Source organism: Oryctolagus cuniculus, chromosome X (genome assembly GCF_051225735.1).
Source record: "Oryctolagus cuniculus isolate XC-2025 breed Fujian yellow rabbit chromosome X, ASM5122573v1, whole genome shotgun sequence".
Classification (NCBI taxonomy): Eukaryota; Metazoa; Chordata; class Mammalia; order Lagomorpha; family Leporidae; genus Oryctolagus; species Oryctolagus cuniculus.
The window spans coordinates 84936540-84951051 of NC_142888.1; the positions used below are offsets into that span (position 1 = coordinate 84936540).

Genomic DNA, 14512 nt, shown 5'->3' on the forward strand with positions numbered 1-14512 from the left:
ATGCATCTTTTGCACTAAATAAAAGCCAAAAATGTTAAAAAAAAGAAAAACACAAAATCAAACCCAAAATTAGTAGAAGGAAAGAAGTAACAAAATGCAGAGTAGAAACAAATGAAACACAGAAATAAAAGATAAAAAAATAACTGTCAATGAAGCAAAGAGTTAATCCTGAAAAGATAAACAGAATTGAAAAACCCATGGATAGAAAAATCCAAAAAGACTCACATAAAATCAGAGATGAACAGGAGATGTTACAATTGACCAAACAGAAAAATAATATACCAATTACAGAGAATATTATGAGCAATTATATGGCTAGAACCTAGATGAAATGGACACATTCCTGGTCACATACATCTTAACCAAGATTGAAATCACACAGAATACCTAAACAGGTTGATAATGAGTAGCCAAATTGAATCAGTAATAAAAATTCCCCTATCAAAGAAAAGCCCAGGGAAGACTGCAGAACAGTGAGAAGCCATACTGACCTCAGCCACAGAGAGATAGCAGAGAAACAAAGGACGGACCACATTTACGGGGGATTGATGGGAGACATTTTCAGTGGCAAATAGCCAGAACAAAACACACACTCTGTGGGGCGGCAAGGAGAGAGGACAGACATGCCACCAGCCACTCTGGTATCTACATGGCCATCCTGACTGGGAAGCACCATCTTGTCAGGGGGAAGCAGCCCCCGCCACTGGCAGCTTTGACTGACAGAGAATTCCACAGTCCCCAGTGGCATGGAGTACAGCCTGGGGAGCTGCCGGGGGTCTGGGTGACTCCTTTGTTCTATGAAGGGGGGCGACATTGCCTCCCTCCTCTTCCCCCACCCAAGTGCCAGACTTACTTTGCTTATGTGAGTTTTAACTGAACTTTGTCCTCACTCAGGAAACAAGAGGCAGACCTGCTGCTGAGAGAGACCACCACTGCTACAGAGGGGGCAGCTTGCAGGATGGAGAGTGGACCCCTGTATCCTGTGACTGTGAGAGTTCTGGGCACAGGCCATGGAGCGGAAAGGGTCACAGCTGGGTTTCCTGGCACCCACTGTGTGTGACTGCACAGACTCAGAGCTCCCTGCATGCTGGGGATGGAACTCGTGGAGGGGTCTGGGGACACACTCAGAGTGAGTCAGTGCCCTGCATGGTACCCATGCCTAGGTGGGTAAGGTGTGCTGGCACTGGGAGCTCACTCTAGGCTATGAATCAGCTGGATCACTCTGGCACAGAGAAGGACTGGGACTATGAACACACTAGCCAACTCCAGCTTCCCCTCCCCCCACTGACTGTAGCCAGAGGCACTCCACCACACCCATTTTCAGTGTCACTTTGGACTCTTTCCCCACCCATAAATGGTGGCCAAAGCTTCCTAGCTCTACCCGGAACACACCCTTGGAACTCACCTCTAGGTCTTAGGTACTCCACTGAGCCCCAGAGGCACATTTCAGGAATAAAGTCTTCAATTAAAAAAAAATCCTCCAGAGAGATAGTAACAAGAGAACCACCATTCGGATGCAAAAAATCAATATAGAAACACAAGAAACAAGAGCAAAAAAGGCAATATGACTCTCCAAAAGGAACACAGTGATACATAAATACTGGACTGTGAAGAAGGGGACACTGACAAAAATGCCTGAAAAAGAATTCAAATAATAAGGATATCAACTAATGATATGGGTGAGAAATTCTGAAAAAGAGATAGCAACACTGAAAAAAAGAATTATTAGAAATGAAATATTCATTTCTAATAAAAAAAATCAGATGAAATAATAAAAATAAAAAATTAAATAAATAAAAATAAATCAAATAAAAAATTCAGATGAAAGCCTTAACAACAGATGTAGAGAGGCAGAGAAAGAATACGTGATCTAGAAGACACATAAAATAAAGAAAAAAATTAGAAAAACCAAAAAGTGTTGAGGGTCTATGAGATACCATCAAACAACCAAATATAGAAGTCTTAGGAGATCCTGAAGGTATAGGAAAAAAAAAAAGTCTTGGAAAACCTAGTTAATGAAATAACAGCAGAAAAAATTCCCCAATTTGGAGAAAGATATGGACATCCAGATACAGGAAGCACACAGAGCCCCAAACAGGCACGATCAGAAAATATCCTCACCACAGCACATTATAGTCAAACTTTAAAAAGTAAAAACAAAGGGAACAGCCTAAAATTTGCAAAAGAGAAATGCTAGATCACCCTTAAAGGAACTCTCACTAGATAGATTTCTCAGCAAAAACCCGACAGAACAGGAGAGAAAGGAGAGATATATCCAAGATCTCAAAGGGGGAAAAAAACTGCCAACTCAGAATATTTTACCTGGCCAAACCCTCATTCATAAATGAGGGTGAAATAAAGACCTTCCAAGACAAACAGTGGAAGAATTGGTCACCTCCCAGCCAGCCTTACAAGTGATACTTAAGGATGCACTACACACACACAGAGAAAGATGATCAGCATCATGAAAGAATGTGAAAGCAGAAAAATCTCCTAGCAAAAGAACCATAGAGATTCAAAACAAACAACAGGAATATATATGTCAAATGGCAGGACCAAATCAATACTTATCAGTAATAATCTTGAATGTAAATGGACAAAATTCTCCAATTAAAAGATACAGAGCAGCTGAATGGCTAAAACAAAAAACAAAAACCCCAAGAACCATCTATATGCTGCCTATAAGAACCACACTTCACCAATAAAGATACATAGAGGCTGAAAGCCAAAGGATAGAAAAAAGATATTCCATGTAAATGAAATCAAAAGCAAGCAGAAGTAGTTATATTCATATGAGACAAAATAAACTTCAAGACAAAAACTGCTAAAAGAGACAAAGGTCATTATATAAAGATTAAGGGATCAATTCAAAAAGAAGATATAACTACAATAAAGGTATATGCACCCAATGTTAGGACACTCAGTTTTACAAAACAAATGTTAGTGATCTACATGGAGAATAAGCTCCAATACAATAATAACGGGGGGCTTCAACACCCCACTTTCAGCAATGAACAGATCAACCAGATGAAAAGTTAAAGAAACAGCAGAGCAAATCTACAAGACAGATCAAAGGGATCTAATAGCTATATACAGAACATTCCTTTTTAAAGAGATTTATTTATTTAATTGAAAGTCAGACTTACACAGAGAGAGGAGAGGCAGAGAGAGAGAGAGAGAGAGAGAAAGGTCTTCCATCTGCTGGTTCACTCCCCAGATGGCCACAATGACCAGGCCTGGGCTGACCCGAAGCCAGGAGCCAGGAGCTTCTGCCAGGTCTCCCACATGGGTGCAGGGGTCTAAGGACTTGGGCCATTTTTTACTGCTTTCCCAGGTCACAGTAAAGAGCTGGACTGGAAGTGGAGCAGCTGGGACTCCAACCAGCACCCATATGGGATGCCAGTGCTTCAGGTGGCAGCTTTACCTGCTACACCACGGCACTGGCCCCATCTACAGAACATTCTATCCCACAGCTGCAGAATACATGTTCTTTCCATCAGTGCATGGAACATTTTCTAGGATATACCATATTCTAGGACATAAAAAAAGTCTGAACACATCAAAAAAAAAAAACTGAGATCATATCAAGTATCTTTTCTGATCACAATGCGATGAAGCTAGAAGTTAACAACAAAAAATTATAAACACATGGAGACTGAACAACATGCTCCTGAATGAACAGAGAGTCATATAAGAAATCAAAATGGAAATTAAATTCATTGAAATGAATGAAAATGAAAACAAAACATATCAAAATTTATGAAATTCAGCAAAAGCAGTGTTAAGAGGAAAGTTTATAGAAGTGCCTACATAAAAAATGGAAAGATATTAAATAAATGATCTAACAATGCATTGCAAGGACTTAGAAAAAGAACCAAACCAAAAATTAGAAGGAAATAAGTTATACAAATTATGAGAATAAACAACCTAGAAATCAAAAAGAAACTATACAAAATATCAGTTAAATGAAGAGCTGATTTTTGGAAAAAATAAACAAAATTGATAAAGCACTGGCAAGCCTATCCAAATAAAGGAGAAGACCCAAATTAATAAAATCAGAGATGAAAAAGGAGCTGTTACAACAGATACCACAGAAATACAAAAAATCATTAAGAATTATTACAAACAGCTATATGCCAACAAATTGGAAAATATAGAAGAAATGGAAAAATTTCTGTGTACATATAATTTACCAAAATTGAGGCATGAAGACATAAAGAACAAACCAATAACCGAAACTGAGACTGAATCAGTAATAAATAGCCTCCCAACGAGGAAAGAACTTCCACTTTGACTATGACCTCGTCTAAATAAGATAAAAGTCGGAGAACTCAAAAGGCTTCCATAGCCTTGGAGACTCATGACTGGAGCATAGGGAGATTACTGATGCCATAAACAGGAGTGTCAATTTGTAAAGTCAACAACAGGAGTCACTGTGCACTTACTCCTCATGTAGGATCTCTGTCCTTAATGTACTATACATTGAGATTTAATGCTATAACGAGTACTCAAACAGTATTTTTCACTTTGTGTTTCTGTGTGGGAGCAAACTGTTGAAATCTTTACTTAATGTATACTAAACTGATCTTCTGTATATATAGAAAATTGAAAATGAATCTTGATATGAATGGAAGGGGAGAGAGAGCGGGAAAGGGGAGGGTTGCGGGTGGGAGGGAAGTCATCGGAGGGGGGGGAGCCAATGTAGTCCATAAGCTGTACTTTGGAAATCTATATTCATTAAATAAAAGTTAAAAAAAATAGCCTCCCAACAAAGAAAAGCACAGGACCAGATGGCTTCACTGCTAAATGCTGCTAAACTTTAAGGAAGAACTAATAGCGATACTTCATAAACTATTCAAAAAATTTGAAAGAGACAGATCCTTCCAAACTCACTTTATGAGACCAGCATTATCTTACTTCCAAAACCAGAGGGGGAAAAAAAAGAGAACAGTAGAACAATACCCCTGATGAACATAGATGCAAAAATCTTCAACAAAATAGTCGCAAATTGAATCCAACAACACATCAAAAAGATCATCTACCCAGACCAAGTGGGATTTATCCTAGGGATGCAGGGATGGTTCAAAATACATAAATCAATAAACATCATACATAATGTCAGCAAAATGAAGATTAAAAACCATATGATTATCTCAATAGGTGCAGGGAAAGCATTTGATAAAATATAGCATCTTTTCATGATTAAAAAGACTTTTAAAAATTGAGTATAGAAGAACATACCTCAACACAATTAAGGCAATATGGGACAAACCCACAGCCAGCATCAGATTGAACAGGGAAAAGCTGGAATCACTTCCACTAAGATCTAGAAACAGACACGGATATATACCCTCATTAACTATTATTCAATATACTTCTGGAGGTTTTAGCCTGAGCCGCTAGGCAAGAAAAATAAATCCAAGGCATACAAATTGGAAAGGGAAAGTCAAATTAACCCTATTTGCAGATAACATGATCTTTTATGTAGAGAAACCAAAAGACTCCACTAAGAGACTATTAGGGGGCCAGCGCTGCGGCGCAGCAGATTAATGCCTTGGCCTGCAGTGCCGGCATCCCTCATGGGCGCTGGTTTGAGACCCGGCTGCTCTACTTTCGATCCAGCTCTCTGCTATGACCTGGGAAAGTAGTGGAAGATGGCCCAAGTCCTTGGGCCCCTGCACCCGCGTGAAAGACCCGGAAGATGCTCCTGGCTTCAGATCAGTGCCGCTCCAGTCATTGTGGCCAATTGGGGAGTGAACCAGCAGATAGAAGACCTCTCTCTGCCTCTCCTCTCTCTGTGTAACTCTGACTTTCAAATAAATAAATCTTTTTTTTAGAAAAGAGACTATTAGAACTCTTTATAAGAGAGTTTGGTAAAGTTGCAGGATATAAAATCAACACACAAAAATCAATAGCATTCTTATACACCAACAATGCTCTGGCAGAGAAAGAATTTATAAGCTCAGTTCCATTCACACTAGCTTCAAAAAGTTAAAACATTTTGGGATAAATTTAACCAACAATGTGAAAGATCTCTATGATAAAAATTATAAAACATTAATAAAAGAAATAGAAGACGACACAGAAATAGAAAAACTTTCCATGTTCGTGGGATTGGAAGAATTAATATCATCAAAATGGCCTGGTCTAAATATGATCAGAGTCAGTGAACTCAGGGGGCTTCCATAGCCTTGGCAGCTCATGACAAGAGCCTAGGGTGATTACTGAGGCCATAAACAAGAGTGTCAATTTGTTAAGTCAACAACAGGAGTCACTGTGCACTTACTCCTCATGTAGGATCTCTGTCCTTAATGTGCTGTACATTGAGATTTAATGCTATAACGAGTACTCAAACAGTATTTTTCACTTTGTGTTTCTGTGTGGGAGCAAACTGTTGAAATCTTTACTTAATGTATGCTAAACTGATCTTCTGTATATAAAGAGAATCGAAAATGAATCTTGATGTGAATAGAAGGGGAGAGAGAGTGGGAAAGGGGAGGGTTGCGGGTGGGAGGGACGTTATGGGGGGAAGCCATTGTAATCCATAAGCTGTACTTTGGAAATTTATATTCATTAAATAAAAGTTAAAAAAATGTCATACTACCCAAAGCAATTTACAGATTCAATGCAATCTCAATCAAAATAACAAGGACATTTCACAGATCTAAAAAGATCCTAAATCCATATGGAAACACAAAAGATCCCAAACAGCCAAAGCAACCTTAAATAATAAAAACAAAGTTGGAGGCATCACGATACCAGATTGCAAGTCATACTACAGGGTTGTTATACCCAAAACACCCTGACACTGGTGTAAAAACAGACATGTAGATGAATGGAACAGAATGGAAACTCCAGAAAGTAATACACACATCTACAAACTAATCTTTGACAAAGGAGCTAAAATCATTGCCTGGAGAAAAGACAATCTTATCAACAAATGGTGCTGGGAAAATTGAAGCCCTGCATGCACAAGTATGAAACAAGACCCCAGGGACAGCACTATGGCGCAGCGGGTTAAAGCCCTGGCCTGAAGTGCCGGCATCCCACATGGGCACTGGTTCTAGTCCCGGCTGCTCCTCTTCCCATTCAGCTCTCTGCTATGGCCTGGGAAAGCAGTAGAAGATGGCCCAAGTCCTTGGACCCCTGCACCCGCATGAAAGACCCGGAAGAAGCTCCTGGCTTCAGATCGGTGCAGCTCTGGCCGTGGTGGCCATTTGGGGAGTGGAACAGTGGATGGAAGACCTCTCTCTGTATCTCTACCTCTCTCTGTAACTCAAATAAATAAAATAAATCTTTAAAAAAAAGAAACAAGACCCTTACCTTATACCCTGTACGAAAATCAACTCACAATGGATCAAGGATCTAAACTTAAGGCTCAAAACCATCAAATACTAGAGGAACACATAGGGGAAATGCTGTAAGGCCTATAGACTTCTTGGATAAGATCCCAGAAGCAGGGGCAATAAAAGCAAAAATTCTGCACAGCAATGGAAACAATTAACAAAGTGAAGAGGCAAAAGACAGAAGAAAATTTCTGCAAACTATGCATCTGACAAAGGATTAATACCCAGAATATATAAGGAGCTCAAGAAATTCAACAACAAACAACCCAGTTGACAAATGGGCAAAAGATATGAACAAACATTTTCCAAAAGATTAAATACAAATGGCCAACAGACATGTGAAAAAAATCTTCAGAATCACTAGCCATCTGAGAAACACAAATAAAAACCATAATGAGGTATCACCTCACCCAAATTAGGATGGTTATTATGCTGGCAAGAATTTGGAGAAAAAGGTACCTTAATACACTGCTGGTGGGAATGCAAATCCATACAACCATTATGGAAAACAATTCATCAGAAAACTAAAAATAAATGTACCATATGGCCCAACTACCTGACTCCTGGGACTATAACCAAAAACAAAGGCAATAAGCATATGAGTTAGCTACATGTCTAGTACCATGTTTACACCAGAGCTCAATTCACAATAGTTAAGATATGGAATCAGCTTAGATAACCACCCACTGATGACCAGATATAGAAAATGTGATGAAATATTAATGAAGATGAAATATTAATCAGCAATAAAAAAGAATGGAAATGGAAAGACATCCCATGCTCATGAATTGGAAGAATCAATATTGTTAAAAAATCCTTACTACCCAAAGCCATTTACACATTCAATGCAATCCCATCAAAATATACATGACATTTTTCCAGGCCAGCATTGTGGCACAGTAGGCTAAGCTGCTGCCAACAACACCAGCATCCCATATGGGCACCAATTCAAGTATGAGCTGCTATACTTCCCATCCTGCTCCCTGCAAAAGTATCCGGGAAAGCAGCAGAAGATGACCCAAGTACCTGGGCCCCTGCCACCCACATGGGAGACCTGGATGAAACTCCTGGCTCCAGGCTTCTGCCTGGCCCAGCCTCGGATGTTGCAGCCATTTGGGGAGTGAATCAGCAGTTGGAAGTTCTATCTCTCCTTCGCTCTCTAAGTCTGCCTTTCAAATATATAAGTAAATCATTTTTAAAAGATTTAATTATTTTATTTGAAAGGCAGAGGTGGAGAGAGAGACAGAGAGACAGAGAGAGAGATGTCTTCCATCTGCTGGTTCACTCCCTAGATGGCCACAACAGTTGAGGCTGAGCCAATCAGAAGCCAGGAGCTTCTTCCGGGTCTCCCACGCAGGTGCAGGGGCCCATGGACTTGGGCCATCATCTACTGCTTTCCCAGGCCACAGCAGAGCTGGATCAGAAGTGGAGCAGCCAGGACCCAAACCAGCGCCCATAAAGGATGCCAGCACTGCAGGCGGTGGCTTTACCCATTACGCCACAGAGCCAGCCCCTAAATAAATCTTTAAAAGAAAATACCAATGACTTTTTTCATAAAACTAGAAAAATGATACTTAAATTTGTATGGAACCAAAAGACCACAAATGTCCAAAGAAAGCTTAAGGGGGTAAAAAAAAAGAAGAAAGAGGGAAGCATTACAGTACCTGACTTTAGCTACAGTAATCAAAACACCGTAATATTGGTAAAAAAACAGACACACAAACCAATGGAACGAGACGCTCAAAGTAAACCCACACGTCTACAATTAGCTGATCTTTAACAAAGGTGCTAAGTATAATCATTAGAAAAAGAACAGTCTTTCAATAAATACAGTTGGGAAAATTGATATTGACATGTAGGGAAATGACACATGTCCTTATCTCTCAGTATGTACAAAAATAAACTCAAGGGGCTTACGCTGTGGTACAGCAGATTAAGCCACAGCCTGTAACACCAGCATCCCATAGGGGCACCGGTTCAAGTGCGGGTGCTCCTCTTCAGATCCAGCTCCCTGCTAATGTGCCTGGGAAATCAGTGGAAGATGGCCCAAGTACTAGCCCCTGACAAACCACATGGGAGACCTGAATGAAGCTCCTGGCTCTTGACCTCAGCCTGGCCCAGCCCCTGCCCATTGTGGCCATTTGGGGAGTGAACCAGCAGATAGAAAATCTGTTTCTCCCTTTCTCTCATAACTGCCTTTCGACTAAATAAATCTTTAAAATTCTCAACACAAAATGAATTAAAGATATAAATAATGGGGCTGGTGCTGTGGGGTAGCAGGTAAAGCTGCTGCCTGCAGTGCCGGCATCCCATACGGGTGCCGCTTCGAATCCCAGCTGCTTCACTTCTGATCCAGCTCTCTGCTTTGCCCTGGGAAAGCAGCAGAAGATGGCCCAAGTCCTTGGCCCCTGCACCCACGTGGGAGACCCAGATAAAGCTCCTGGCTCCTGGCTTCGGATCAGCATAGCTCTGGCTGTTGCGGCCACCTGGGGAGTGAACCAGAGGATGGAAGACCTCTCTCTCTGCCTCTACCTCTGCCTCTCTGTAACTCTTTCAAATAAATCTTTTAAAATATATAAATAAAATCTAAAACTTTGAAACTATTAAAAGAAAGCATAGGGGAAATGATTCAAGACATTGGAAAGGGCAAGAATTTTTTTTTTTTATTGGACCACGAAAGCACAGGAAACAAAAGCAAAAATATACGAATAGGATTTTATCAAAAAGCATCTGTACAGCAAAGAGAAACAATCAACAGAGTGAAGAGACAATATACAGGAGAAAATATTTTCAAGTTATTTATCTGAGAGGGGGTTAATAATCAGAAACTATAAGTAACTCAAACTACTTAATAGCAAAAAAGAACCCCAAATAATCCAATTTTTTAAACTGGCAGATATAAACGGACATGTCTCGAAGGAAGAGATACAAATGGCCAACAGGTGCATGAAAAATGTTCCATATCACTATCATAGAAAAACAAGTTAAAACAACAATGCAATATTTCACTCCAGTTAGACTAGCCATTACCAAAAAGACAAAGGGTAACAAGTGCTGACAAGGAAATGAAAAAAAAAGGAACCTTTGTATACTATTGGTAGAAATATAAATTAGTACAGCCATTGTGGAAAAACAGTATGGAGGTTCCTCAAAAAAAAATAAATAAATAAACTAAAACCACCATATGATCCACTGATCCCACTACTGGGTATATAACCAGAAGAAATGAAATCAGTCAGCTGAAGAGATGGAAACCCAATTGTCTAGCCGCTAAAGAATGGATAAAGAATATATGGTCCAAATACACAAAGGAATACTATTCAGCCATTAAAAAGGATGAAATCTTGACATTTGCAACCACACGGATGGAACTGGAAGTCATTATGTTAAGTGAAATAAGCCAAGCACAGAAAGACAGGTACCTCATGATGTGGCTCCTATGTGGAATCTAAAAAATCAACTTCATACATGTTAAGAGTAGATGCTGGGGACATAGGGATGGGGAATAACTGATTAATGGATATTAAGTTCTAGTTGGACCAGAGTAAGAAGTTCTGGTATTTTATCACATAGTAGGTTGATTACAGATGATGCTGTACTTACATCTGTCAAAAAAAAAAAAAAACTAGAAGAAAGGATTTTGAATGTTTTCACCATAAAGAAATATAAAATGTTTGAACAGATTGATAGATTACCCTGGACATTATACAACATATACATGCATTGAAACATAACACATTTTTGTATCAGTTAAAAATTTTGTACCAAAATAAATATTTTAATTTCCCCAGGAAGTTTTTGAAGTCCACACTCATGTATATTATATATTTATAAATACATTTACATGTATATAACCTGCAGGTCAGCCTCCTTTCCATGTATTTATATTTAATAAGTGTACTTATATTTAACAAATATAAATCCGTTGATATAAATTTAAATGTATATATAATTTTTTAACAAATATTGCCATTTACTAAAGGGTTCCCATGTGCTGGGAATTTATTATAGTCTCATTTACACTTCCACCTTGTGAAGGAGATATCACCTTCTTTTATACATGAGAGGAGTGAGGCACAGGAAGATTAAGAAAACTGTTTAAGGTCACAGAGCTAATTAATGGTAAAGATGGGACCAGAACCCACATCTGTGGGCCTCCTTGGAGTTGTTTATCCAACAAAGTCACAACCTTAGATCCATATTCCTCCCACTACCCACACGCTGTCCAGACCCTCGGGGAGGGAGAACATTCCACGAGAAGCCAATCTCTCGGCAAGGAGCCCACCAGCAAGCCCCGAGGCTCCTGAGAGGACCCGCCAGGGAGGAGTTTTGTATGCCATGCACCTCAGTCCAGCTTTATCCTGAAGGCCCCTAAGGCACCCTCTGGGGAGTGATTCTGTTTCATATACCCCACCTTGAGGGCACCATCTTCACTGGAACAGCAAACGTAGTCTACCCAAGCCCAAGACAGAAAGATCAGACAACAGCCTGGTCACCTGTTCCATTTCGCCACAGACTCAACCACCACAGGTGATAAATAGCAAAGCAACCTATTCGGGGTCTTCCCCAGCCTCTCAAACACCAGTGGTGGGTGAGCCTCCACAGAATCCTCGATGCTCACATGTAAACCCTATGATTTTTGTTTTTCCCACATTTTCAACGGGCACCCTCCCGTCCATGTCACAAAAAGGGGGTTAAGAATCCTAACTTCAACCTTGTTACCCCACAACTTCTCTAACTTACCGCAGAGTCAGTCCCGCTCCCGCAGTAAATCAGCCTTCCTTTCCGTTCCTCCCTCCCCCACATGCACGCCTACACGCACGTGCCCCCACGCACGCAACACCCCCCACGCACGTACCCCCACGTACGGATCCCACACGCACGCACGCACGCACCCCGCGCACACGCTTAAAAATGCCCTCACGCCCACCTACACGCACCCGTCCACGCCCGAGTGCCTCTCAAGCTGGCGCACACACCGGCAGCGATACCTAAAGAAATCGTCACCTGCTGGCATCTGCACACGGCTCGCTTACTTACGCGCTGCTACACACATGCCCCTCGTCGCACACGCATTGCCCCTCACCACACGTTCTAGCCCGCCGGCACACGCACACACCCCAAGCGTGCATCCTCAAGCCCCCCCCCCCCCCCCCCATGGTGGCTTCTGCGGCCAGCCCTCCTCCGCCTGCTAGCTTCCCAGCGAGGTCCCTGTCCGAGCGAGCGAGCGCAGAGCTCAGCCCTGGGGAGCCCGCAGCAGGCCCGCCGCACTGCGCTGCGGCTACCCTCCTCACATTCCAGGAGACACCGGGCGCGGTGTGACACCTCCCACGTTTGGCTTTAAGGGCCTTCAGGTGGTGGGCCGCCAGCCCCTTGGCCTACGGAGGTGTTTCTCATTTTCGCTGATGAAAGCGCTCACCTGGATTCCCAAAGCCAGTTTGCCCTTCCTGTACTTCCTGCTGGCGGGGAAGGGGTAGGGAGAGCGAGCCAAGGTCTCTGGGGCGGGGAAGGGGAAATGACTCAGAGAGGAGGCGGCCCACAGGGAAGCACCCTGCTGGAGCGAGGGAGCACTGAGGAGCAGGAGGGAAAGGGGAGGAAAATAAAATGGGAAGACCGCGCTGCGGGCGGTTTTGAGAGTGTCTAGGGACGGGGCCGACGCTGTGGTGCAGCGGGCGAAGGGCCCGCATCGCACATGGGCGCCGGTTCTAGTCCCGGCTGCTCCAATTCCCATCCAGCTCTCTTCTGTGGTGTGGGAAAGTTCCAGCCGTTGTGCCCAACAGCTGGGTCATTTCCTAGCTAGTCTACAGTCTCCAGCAACCTATGGTATATTTCAAAATAACTAGAAAGGGGCCGGCGCCGCGGCTCACTAGGCTAATCCTCCGCCTTGCGGCGCCAGCACACCGGGTTCTAGTCCCGGTCGGGGCGCCAGATTCTGTCCCGGTTGCCCCTCTTCCAGGCCAGCTCTCTGCTGTGGCCAGGGAGTGCGGTGGAGGATGGCCCAGGTGCTTGGGCCCTGCACCCCATGGGAGACCAGGAAAAGCACCTTGTTCCTGGCTCCTGCCATCGGATCAGCGCGGTGCGCCGGCCGCAGCGCGCCAGCCGCGGCGGCCATTGGAGGGTGAACCAACGGCAAAGGAAGACCTTTCTCTCTGTCTCTCTCTCTCACTGTCCACTCTGCCTGTCAAAAAATTAAAAAAAAAATAACTAGAAAGGAAGAGTAGAAAGATTCCCAACTTATACAATATTATGGAGATGGAAATGCTAAATACCCTGATTTTGATATGGAATAGCTAGCCTAGAACCACGAAGCTGGACGTCACAAACCACAAGCCCCGTCTCAGGTGATTCTACGCTCCTACTTGTCAGTCCAAGCCCACAGAATTTTCTCTGGAGGGAGGTGCCATGTAGGCACTCCCCTTCCGACCTCTAAAACAGGTTGGCAGGTGGGAGGGGCTTGTCTTCTGACTCAGCGCAAAAGGACCGGTAGGTGCAGGAGGTGCCCTCTCTCTACTTTCCCTCACTCACCCCTTTTCTCCTTTTGGCCCACTCTGCACCCACCTATACCCACTCGTGTATTTGTTTTCTCACGTTTTAAAAAAACTTTATCACTCTGTGCATCGTGTATGTGCCTGTACTTAGAATGCTTCGCTAAGTAGAAAGCAAGGACCTGGAATAAAAATGAGATCCTACTTCCTCTGCTTCAATTTATGACACCTTGTGTACACGTATGAAATTATACTGTACCTCATAAATATTAGGGTACTTCAAGAAGTTCAGGGAAAACAGAATTAAACGTAAGTTTAGGGGTCAGTGCTGTGGCACAGCAGGTTAAGCCACTGCCTGCAACACTGGCATCCCATATAAGCACGCATCTGAATCCAAGCTGTTACTTTCTGACCCAGCTCCCTGCTAATGTGCCTGGGAAAAGCAGCAGAAGATGGCCCAAGTACTTGGGTTCCTGCTACCCATGTGGGCGACCTGGATGAAGTTCTAGGTTTCTGGCTTCCACCTGCCTTTTGGGAAGTGAACCAGTGAATGGAAGATATCTCTCTCTCTCTCAACTCTGCCTTTCAAGTAAAATAAATATTTTTTTTAAAAAGGTGTTTATTTTGGTGCAAAATTTTTTGAAGCCCCTGCATAGTTTTCTCATTACACATCTTCCATGA

The 14512-nt window shown here is 42.5% G+C and overlaps 1 protein-coding gene across 5 annotated transcripts in view; it reads right to left on the reverse strand.

Annotated features, from left to right (window-relative positions):
* Positions 1 to 12900, reverse strand: part of LOC100358819 (NACHT, LRR and PYD domains-containing protein 12) — a 74441-nt gene extending 61541 nt beyond the window's left edge. For 3 of the 5 annotated variants that reach the window (XM_070067446.2, XM_070067445.2, XM_051827233.3), the window contains exon 1: positions 12090 to 12206. The gene's annotated coding sequence lies outside the window, so the exon portion shown is untranslated. Of the gene's footprint in view, positions 1 to 12089; positions 12250 to 12765 lie in introns of those variants that run through there. The other 2 variants (XM_017349976.4, XM_089323737.1) reach the window with 2 other exon arrangements.
* Between the last annotated feature and the right edge of the window lie 1612 nt (positions 12901 to 14512).